Source organism: Vicia villosa, unplaced genomic scaffold (assembly GCF_029867415.1).
Source record: "Vicia villosa cultivar HV-30 ecotype Madison, WI unplaced genomic scaffold, Vvil1.0 ctg.003394F_1_1, whole genome shotgun sequence".
In the NCBI taxonomy this organism is placed as follows: Eukaryota; Viridiplantae; Streptophyta; class Magnoliopsida; order Fabales; family Fabaceae; genus Vicia; species Vicia villosa.
The window spans coordinates 113,473-124,289 of NW_026706195.1; positions in this window are offsets into that span (position 1 = coordinate 113,473).

A 10,817-nucleotide genomic window follows, 5' to 3' on the forward strand; every position below is an offset into this window, starting at 1 on the left:
CTGAAGTCATCTCACTCTCGCGAGTTGGTTGACAAGAAAGGTAAGAAGCCTATGGATAGAGGTAAGCCATATGGTAGAGGAAATCCTAGAGTTGGTGATTAAAAGAGGCCTAGTGGGGGATATTCTGGTGCTCCCATTAGGTGCTACAAATGTGGTGAGACTGGACATAGAAGGAATGAGTGTAAGAGTGGGGAAAAGAAATGCTTCAAGTGTGGTAAGGCGGGTCATATTGCTTCTGATTGTAATATGAAGATCGTGACTTGCTACAATTGCGGCGAAGAGGGTCACATCAGTCCACACTACACTAAACCGAAGAAGAATCAGGCTGGTGGGAAGGTTTTTGCTTTGTCTGGGTCAGAGACTACTCCGGAAGATCGTTTGATTAAAGGTACGTGTTTCATCCATGACACGCCTTTAGTTGCAATTATTGATACTTGAGCGACTCATTCGTTCATTTCATTGGACTATGCTCAACGATTGGGATTAGAAATATCTGTTATTCAAGGAAGTATGGTTATTGACACTCCTGCGTCAGGTTCAGTAACTACTTCTTCTGCTTGTTTGAACTGTCCTATTGATATATTTGGTAGAAATTTTAGAATGGACTTAGTGTGCCTTCCGCTTGAACAACTTGACGTCATTTTGGGGATGAACTGGTTACAATTTAATCGAGTTCATATCAATTGTTTTACGAAGACGGTTATCTTTCCTGAAGAGGTTAGTGTTGAGGATTTGACTATGTCGGTCAAACATATGAATTTGGATGTCAATGATGTTGCGGTGGTATTTATGTTGTGATCTTCAATGGAAGTGAAAGGGGGAGATAACACTGATGAGCTACGAGTAGTGAATGAGTATCCGGAAGTATTTCCAGAAGATGTTAGTGAGTTGCCACCTGAAAGAGAAGTGGAGTTCGCTATAGAATTGATTCCTTGAACTAGTCCTGTGTCGATGGCACCGTATCGCATGTCGGCATCGGAATTGGCTAAGCTAAAAAAACAGTTAGAGGAATTGTTGGAAAAGAAGTTTATTCATCCTAGTGTGTCGCCGTGGGGTGCACTGGTACTGTTGGTTAAGAAGAAATAAGGTTCAATGAGGCTATGTGTTGATTATAGACAGCTGAACAAGGTGACGATCAAGAACCAATACCCTTTGCTAAGGATTGATGATTTGATGGATCAACTGGTTGGAGCTTGTGTGTTTAGCAAGATTGATTTGAGGTATGGATATCACCAAATTCGTGTGAAGGCGGAAGATATTCAGAAAACTGAATTCTGCACGAGGTATGGACATTAAGAATATTCTGTTAAGCCATTTGGTGTTACTAATGCACCTGGTGTTTTCATGGAGTATATGAACAGGATATTTCACTCGTATCTTGACAAGTTCGTGGTAGTGTTCATTGATGACATTCTAATTTACTCGAAGAGTGATGAAGAACATGCAGAGCATTTAAGAGTGGTACTGGAGCTATTGAAGGAGAAGAAGATGTATGCGAAATTAGCTAAATGTGAATTATGGTTGAAGGAAGTAAGTTTTCTTGGCCATGTAATTTCGAAGAATAGTATCGCGGTGGATCCTACAAAGGTAGAAGCAGTATCTCAGTGGAAGACGGCGAAGAATGTTTCAGAGATTCATAGTTGTCTAGGTCTGGCAGGTTACTATAGGAAGTTTATTGAGGGATTTTCGAAGTTGGCGTTGCCAATGACTAAGTTAACAAGGAAAGGACAAGTATTTGTATGGGATTCGGAATGTGAAAAGAGTTTCCAAGAATTGAAGAAGAGATTGACAAGTGCTCCGATCTTAATTTTGCCTAATCCAGCGAAGTCTTTCAATGTGTACTGTGATCCTTCATTGATGGGTTTAGGTGGTGTTTTGATGCAAGATAAGTAGGTAGTGGCTTATGCTTCAAGACAGTTGAAAATTCATGAAAGGCATTATCCAACTCATGATTTGGAATTGGCGGTTGTGGTGTTTGTGTTGAAGCTGTGGAGACATTATCTATATGGTTCTCAATTTGAGGTATTCAGCGATCATAAGAGTCTGAAGTATTTCTTCGATCAGAAAGAGCTTAATATGAGGCAGAGAAGATGGTTAGAATTTCTGAAGGACTACGATTTCGGTTTGAATTACCATCCCGATAAAGCAAATGTTGTTGCTGATGCATTGAGTAGGAAGTCCTTACATATGTCTATGCTAATGGTGCGAGAATTGTATTTAATTGAGCAATTCCGAGACTTGAGTTTAGTATGTGAAAGTACTTCTAATGGTGTTAAGTTGGGAATGCTGAGGTTGACTAATAATATCCTTGGGGAAATTAGAAACGGACAGAAACCTGACGTTGGCTTGGTAGATAAGTTGACATTGATTAACCAAGGTCAAGGAGGTGAATTCCGAGTTGACGAGAATGGCATTATGAGGTTTGGAGACCGGGTGTGTGTACCCGATGTTGCTGAGATCAGAAAGAGTATTCTAGAAGAAGGACATCGAAGTGGATTGAGTATTCATCCCGGTGCTACCAAGATGTATCATGATTTGAAGAAGTTGTTTTGGTGGCCTGGAATGAAGAAGGAAATTGCCGAGTTTGTTTATGCTTGCTTAATTTGTCAAAAGTCGAAAATTAAGCATCAGAAACCGTCTGGATTGATGGAACCGTTGTTTGTTCCGAATTGGAAGTGGGATGGAATTTCTATGGACTTTGTATCTGGTTTACCTAGAACGATCAAGAATTGTGATTCTATCTGGGTTATTGTGGACAGGTTGACGAAATATGCTCACTTTATACCAGTTAAAATGGATTATTCAATGGAGAAGTTGGCTCAGTTGTATGTTGAGAAGATAGTGAGTTTGCATGGTGTTCCGGCTAGTATTGTGTCGGATAGAGACCCGAGGTTTACTTATAAGTTCTAGAAAGGACTGCAAGAAGCCTTAGGTACTAAGTTGAGGTTGAGTTCCGCTTATCATCCGCAGACAGATGGTCGACAGAGAGAACAATTCAATCGTTAGAGGATTTGTTACGAGCTTGTGTATTGGAGAAAGGTGGTGCTTGGGATAGTTACTTACCCTTGATTGATTTTACCTACAACAATAGTTATCATTCTAGTATTTGTATGGCTCCGTTTGAGGCATTGTATGGTAGGAGATGTAGAACACTGTTGTGTTGGTATGAATCTGGAGAAAGTGTGGTGGTTGGACCGGAGATTGTGCAACAAACTACAGAAAAGATCAAGATGATTCAGAAGAAGATGAGAGCTTCTCAGAGTCGTCAGAAAAGTTACCACGACAAAAGAAGAAAGGATATTGAATTTTGGGGAGGAGATCACATGTTCATACGAGTTACTCCGATGACTGGCATTGGGAGAGCCTTGAAGTCGAAAAAGTTAACTCCGTGTTTCATTGATCCATTTTAGATTACTAAGAAGATTGGGAAGGTTGCTTATCAAATTGCTTTACCTCTGGCACTCACTAATTTGCATGATGTATTCCATGTATCCCAGTTGAGGAAATACATTGCAGATCCATCTCATGAGATTCAGGTAGATGATATACATGTGCGAGATAATCTGACTGTAGAGGCGTTACCTATGAGTATTGAGGATCGTAAAGTGAAGCGGTTGCAGGGTAAAGAGATAGCAACGGTGAAAGTGGTTTGGGGAGGACCAGTCGGTGGAAATGTTACATGGGAGTTAGAGAGCCAGATGAAGGACTCTTACCCGGAACTTTTCGTCTAAGGTATGTTTTCGAGGACGAAAACTCTTTTAGTGTGGGAGAGTTGTAACACCCATATTTTTAAATTATTAGATAAATTGAATTTTGGTTAATTATTTAATTAAAATTTAGTTTATGAATATTTTTGAAAATAATGGAGTAAATGATAGGTAGATTGATGTATGGTTTGGTTCAATTAGATATTGGAATTGTTAGGTTAGAGTGTTATGGTTTGGATTGAATTGATGCAAATTGCATGATCTATTGGTTAATAATGAGTTTAAATGATGTTTGGTGGTGTATGATTGAGTGTATGATGATTGTATACCTGTTGTAATACGGTGAACTGACTTTAATCGAAATGTGCGGTAAAGCATGAGTCGCCACCGACTTTTATTTTATCCAATTGGAAAGGCTAAAAGAACACGAAAATACCTTTGAAAGATTTTGAGTTCGGGGGGTAAGTTATACAAAGGGAAGGTGTAAGGCACCCTTTGCATCCATGGTTTTCCATGGGCTCTTAATTGCTTAGCTCACTTTGAAAAATGTTTGAATTGTTTGAAAAGTAGGGTGTGAATAGTAAAAACTTCGTTTAAGGACTTTAGCTTGTAAATAAGCGTAGCCTTGTTTGAAAGTATTTGAAAAGAGAGTTGTGAAAAGTAATTTGAAAGTTTGATTTGAATTTGAGCAAGCAATTAATAGCAACTACCCTAAGTTAAAAAAACGTTCTTTTAGCTTTTCGGGCGAAAGGATCTATCCATACCATAAGAGGGCAGGAAGTCTTTCAATTGGATTTGAAGGGTCATCGAGAAATCGTTCGCCATAAGACTGTCCCTTGCCATAAAGAGGGCAGGTAGTCTAAGGGAAGGATATAATAGTCATTTTATTTGTTTAGGCATCATGCGAGGATACCTTAGCAATATGGACAATCATATTTATAAGGCAACCTTGCTTTAGGTATCCTCGGAATCGAGGGACTTTGACTATTTAGCATACTTAGAGGCAACAAGTTTTATAAGGCAACAGGCAACAAAGGCAACAAGAGGGATTACCCTAAAGGTGTGTGTGTGGCACAATCACGTGATTCAGTTCGAATATTTAATCTTGTAATTAGTTATCCTAATTCTGTTAAAGGCTTGCACTCCCTAAGATTACTAACCACGCAGTTAATATTACGGAAGTTAAAGGCAGAAAATAAATTCCTACGCTATTACAATAAACACCTGCGGGGATGGGGGAAAAAATAAAACATAAAATTAATTTGCACATCTTCAGCCTTGATCTTCCTCGAAGATTCGATTGACTCTGATCACCTGAGAATTAAAAAAATGATAGTGGTGAGTGTAGAACAAATTCATTAATTAGTGAGGCAAACTCTAATTTTTAGAAGACAAAAATAAAAACAAAAATAAGAATAAAAATATTATTGAACAAACCAAGGAGTAGAAACTTAGCTTTTGATTGGTAGGGCGCGTAGTCGGAAGATTTCTGATTAACCCTAAAAAGAATTGACATGAAGAAGAGAAGCGTTAGTGCATTTAAGATTCGTTAGTCATGGGTACAAACCCTAATAGAATAAATAAATGGGATTGAACAAACCATAAAAGTTAATGAAATCGAAGGTTTGATCAGATATGACAAATAATTAAAATAAACATAAGATTAATCCTAATTATTAATTAATTAAAAGTGCATTCGAATTTTAATAATATATATAGAAAAAACAATTATTCGTGAAAAATCGGGGTTTTGATAAAATAAGTGGTTATAAATCTATTAGGTAAAAATAATTTGTTTTAACAAATAAAATGGTAAAAAAGAAATTATAACAAAAGAGGTGAAAAGAAAATAAAATAAAATAACCCAAACCAAATAGAATAAAAGAAAACAAAAACAAAAAAAAAATTTAAAAAGGACTTAGCTGGTAATCTGGTGTGGTAATGGCCTGAGGGTGTATGGTATGCCTTCGCATTCTAGGGCGTTGGATCTGGTCCTTGAGAAGATCTGAGGGTGTTCAATTGATGGCGCGTGGTATGCAGGCGTGGGGAGGTGCACTAGATCAGTGAAGGAATAATATGTAAGAATAAATGTTCGCGCCAGGGTTTGACCACAGGTCATGTACCTTAACTTGTTCCTTCCTTAGCCAAACGTGCTGCACTCAATTAGTCATTAAAGTAACACATCCAGCAAATAATATATAAAACATGAACCTGAATGGACCAAGTCCCATGACGTTGACGTGGGCCCCATTATTTTGCGTTTCATCCAATGAGAAAAGAGAGAGAACGTTGACTGTCCAATAGCCATCCTACACGCGCGGAGAGAGAGTTTAGGAGATGGATCAGCCAATCACGTGCCACAAGTCCATATGCCTACTGTTCATCTTCTTCGTTGACAATCCAACCAAATATTTAGCTACGGTTTTCATGTGTTTTTGCTGCGATTTCTTATACAGGTTTCGTGGCTAATTTTGGAGACTTTAAAAACCCGCAAAAACGAAACTAACAGGAATAACGATAACCCAGGTCCACTAAATGGGACCCTGCGAAGCCAATGGTACGATCGGTTTTCCCTGAAACGCCATGAAATTAGGAATACGAAGCACACAGGTCCTCTTGCCCTAACAATGGCAAGTTATTGATTCTGCGTCGAAACTCACAAAATATGGTTTCAATTGGCCCTAAACATGATCATGAACACATGTGTATGCATATAATTCATTTAAATAGTCTGTATTAAGAGTTCGAAAGTTTGAAATATATACAAACCGTGATGACTTGTATGTGGTGATCCAGACGTGCTTAGGCTTGAACGATGAGTGGAGTCAACTCCTGGGAACCTCAGGGATGTGAATAGATGCTTAGCTTCGATTTGGATTTGCAAGAGAAGAAGATTTCGAATTGCACCTCTTTCTTGAATCTTTGACTTCTTGAAACCCTAGCTTTTTCTCCCTTTCTCCTAATCTCTTCGTGCCCCCCTTGATGCTGCAGATGTTGTGTTTATATAGTGGATGTATTTAGGCCATGAATGGGCTTGGACCTTTGCCTTATATGTTGTCTTGGAATTTTAAGAAAAAAAATAAGTTTAATCCTTCTATTTTTGGATATCTCTTTACACCACCATGCTAGCACGAATTTGGATCTTCATGGGGCTTCTCTTGGGCCTTTGGATGATTAAAATAGAAGCTTTAGGGTTTTCTTCATTATTTTATGATTTTACTCAATTTATTTATCATTTAAATGGAATAAAATCCAAATAAATCAAATAAATGTCATAAAACAATGGGAATAAATTTAAGGGCTCTTATTTAGGTCACCAACATGTTTGAGGTCCAAAACCTAGGCCCATTAACTCAAAAATACAAAATTGTCCAATTGTGGTTTCATGCTTTTCTTGAAAATCGATCAACTTGTACCACGCGTATCTCCCTCATTTTTAATCATACGAAGGTGTTCTCATACTTTTTAGAAAGCTCAAAGAGTCCTTTAAAGGATCCTTTTGGTTTCATCTTAATTGAGTCTACCATGTCCAAGTTATGAGCTTTGAGAAAAAATGACTTTTTGCGATCTTTTAGAAGGACCTGTAATGTATTGGCTCATATCTCTCAAATGGTGCATTTTTAGACTTGGCATGTGAGAGACAAAGTTGTAGAGAATTAAATTTCCTTCAAAATGAGCTTTGGATGGAAAATTTCTGAGAAAGTATGAGAAAGATATGGCTGGTCAAAGTTCCGTTGACTTTCACCTAAAAAACCTAATTTAGAAACTTAGGTTTTTGATGATTTTGGATTTTTCTTTGATGCATCATGATCAATCCTTTATCAAATGATGAATGATACTTCATAATGAGGATGTTGACCAAAAATCAGAAGTTTTGACTGTGGTTTGACCATAGTTTGACTTTTAGGTCAACCAGTCGATTATTGATCTTTTGAACTGTAGACTGAGCAATCTTGTGAATCAGAGCTTGAAACTTGGCATAAGGATCTTTTGAGGCATATGAGAGATCGTGCAGTCTACCTGAGATATCAGAACCTGATTTTACCTTGGAGAGAGAAAACCCTTATTTTGGGTTGATTGTTTAGGAGACAAGCAAATGAGCCCAATTCTCGTATTATCTTGAGCAGTTGAAGATCCTATGAGTCAGAATAATTTGAAACATGATGGGCAAATTTTGGGGTATGACAGCTGCCCCTGTTCAATCTTCTTATACCTGAGGATGTAGATTGGCCCGTGTGCCTGTCGGAATCTGAAGGTGGAAGAGGATTGAACACTAGAATACCAAGAAATTTGCCCTAGCTGAAGTAGGGACTTTTGTTGGAGATGGGCTTGAAGATGCCATCCAGGTGTTTGGAAAAGATGTATGGTTTGAGATGGGCTTGAAGATGCCATCAGATGTTTGAAGAGTTGTATGTCTAAAGCATATGCTTTTCAGACTGGATCATATGCATTGATTGTATTTAAAGGAGATTCATAAAAATGAAGTACTGTCTTACAGAAGACTACCTGGAGAGGTTCCTGAATAGATAGATCATTGACTGATGTAAAAGAGATTAGGCTTTAAACAAAGCTCGGGAAGAAGTGTCTTGTTAGAAGATTAACTGAGAAACTCCTTGAAAGGGTAGTAGATGTCTTAGAAAATGTTGGATAAATATTTTAAGGAAGATTACCTAAAGAGGTTGAGATATGTCTTAAACAAGATTAACCTAGAAAGGCTCTTAGGAAGGATATGATATGTCTTAAACAAGACTACCTAGAAGGGCTCCTACAAAGGATACGAATCATCTTAGAAAAGATTACCTAGAAAGGCTCCTATAAAGGATATGAGTCATCTTAGAAAAGATTACCTAGAAAGGTTCCTAGAAAGGATGATAGACGTCTTAGAGAAGACTACCTAGGAAGGCTCCTAGAAAGGATATGAGTTATCTTAGAAAAGATTACCTAGAAAGGTTCCTAGAAAGGATATGAGTCATCTTAGAAAAGATTACCTAGAAAGGCTCCTAGAAAGGATATGAGTCATCTTAGAAAAGATTACCTAGAAAGGTTCCTAGAAAGGATGATAAACGTCTTAGAGAAGACTACCTCGAAAGGTTCCCAGAAAGGAGGATGAATGTCTTAGAAAAGACTACCTAGAGAGGTTGTGATATGCCTTAAACAAGACCGACCTAGAAAGGCTCCTAGAAAGGATATGAAGTTCTTTGATCGCTCCTGAATTATCTTTGAAGAAAGACCTGGATTGAAGTATCAGATTTGTATTTGTCTTGAATGAGATTGAATCGTTGATACGATTGCATTTGCACCGCACTTGGATGATAATATTCCTTTGATTATGAAGTGACCTGAAAAGAAAAGATTAGTTTTATGCAAAATTATGATGCATGTATTGAGATTCTCGAAATAAACGAGAGTACTGTATGTTATGCATGTATTTATGAATGATGCAGAGATGGACTATATAGTCGGAGCATATTGATAACTCTTGTATAGCAACTGCTGATTGAGAAAATAAATCCTTGTATGCTGTTGGAGATAATGACAAGAGAATTCCTGTCTTTTGTTCGATGATATCCAGCTGGGGATTTTTTATCTTCGCTTGGGGATGAGATTGACGTGAGTGATCTGATCCTGATATATCCTAGGGACAAGAGAGATGAGCATAATATCCGACCAGATTTCTGAGCGTCAACTCTGATAGATATAGCGAGTTTGAATAAACCATGCTAGAGAAGAAGATTATGTTGGAGATATAAAATCCGTTGGGGAACCAAGTCTCTGTTAGGAAGAGATTGCTTGAAGATGACTTGCTATGTGGGGATATATTATGAAAACTGCTCTGTGGGGAATGTCCAGAGATTTTCAATTCTTCATTGCCCCTTGTCTTTGAATACTTGCTGTTGAAAAACACTTGCGAGAGTATACCTGCCCCTGGAATTAATAGCTTGGTATGCTCGATACTTGAATTTGGAATTAGAACTTCAAAGAAGAGACAGATACTGACATCATCTGATGCCAGTAGCTAAATAGCATTTGTTGAGATTTGTGACTGATGTGACATGCCCCCAGCGATGGACTAACTTCTCTGGTTGTTCAGCGCCTCTGAGAGATTCTATGAATATGTCATGCCCCTTGTGTAAACAAGCTTTTAGCTGATCGAGTCATGCATACGAGACGTCTCTGCAAATTTATTTGTCGGGAGGACTTTTAGTCATTAAATATGCTCCATGCAGATTCTTCCTGATGCCAAACATTTGAAATTATGTAGACAAAATTGTTTTATGATGACACTCATTAAAATGCAATGCATATGTCTGTCTTGGAGTTTTTTAAAAACAATTTTAGTAAAACAAAATATGTAAGAAAGTGATATTTGTAAAAACATGCTATCAACTCAAGATTTTTGGTAAACTTTAAGGAGTCAGGATACCCTTTTTGTGACAATACGCTTTCGAACTAACCATGCTTCAGTTAGGACTTTCAAGGGTTGTAACGTGGCTTGGTTCACGGTTTAAGAAACAAAGGATAAAGGCTCAAAGTTTATTTGTACCCATTCCAATCTTCGTGATGTTCTTCGATCTTATGCTCAGTTAACTTTGCATTTAAGTTCTAGCAGGTCTTGACGTCGTAATGTTGACATTTGATGATGGTTGAAGCACCGAAAGTTTATTTGAAAAGGCAGTCATCCTTTTTGTAATTTTTTTTCTTTTGTCGAGGATTTGTAGTAACCTCTTTTTGACTTTATTATCCCTAACTTTTGCCTGAACTGTTTATTTTGAGATTACAGTCAGCGAGATGTTTCGATTTTTGATAAGTCTCCTTCATAGGTTTTGAATTAACAGATCTCTTTTTCTTTTATGGATATTGACTGCCTGACTTGAGAATTACGGGAATCCATCACTTGTGTAAAGCACCTGGTATAATTGAGTTAACTGAGTAACTACCCTGCCCCAGGTTATGATTAAGGGTTTTAATCTGTATGAGAAAGAAAACCTCTACTTCTTAGGCTCAAAGGGGTTGACGAGGGATTAACATCCTTATATCTCCACTGTCTGGGAATTGAAACAATGCCTATACATCGTCAGCATAGTCTGTTCGAAAGTATATTGTATGAGG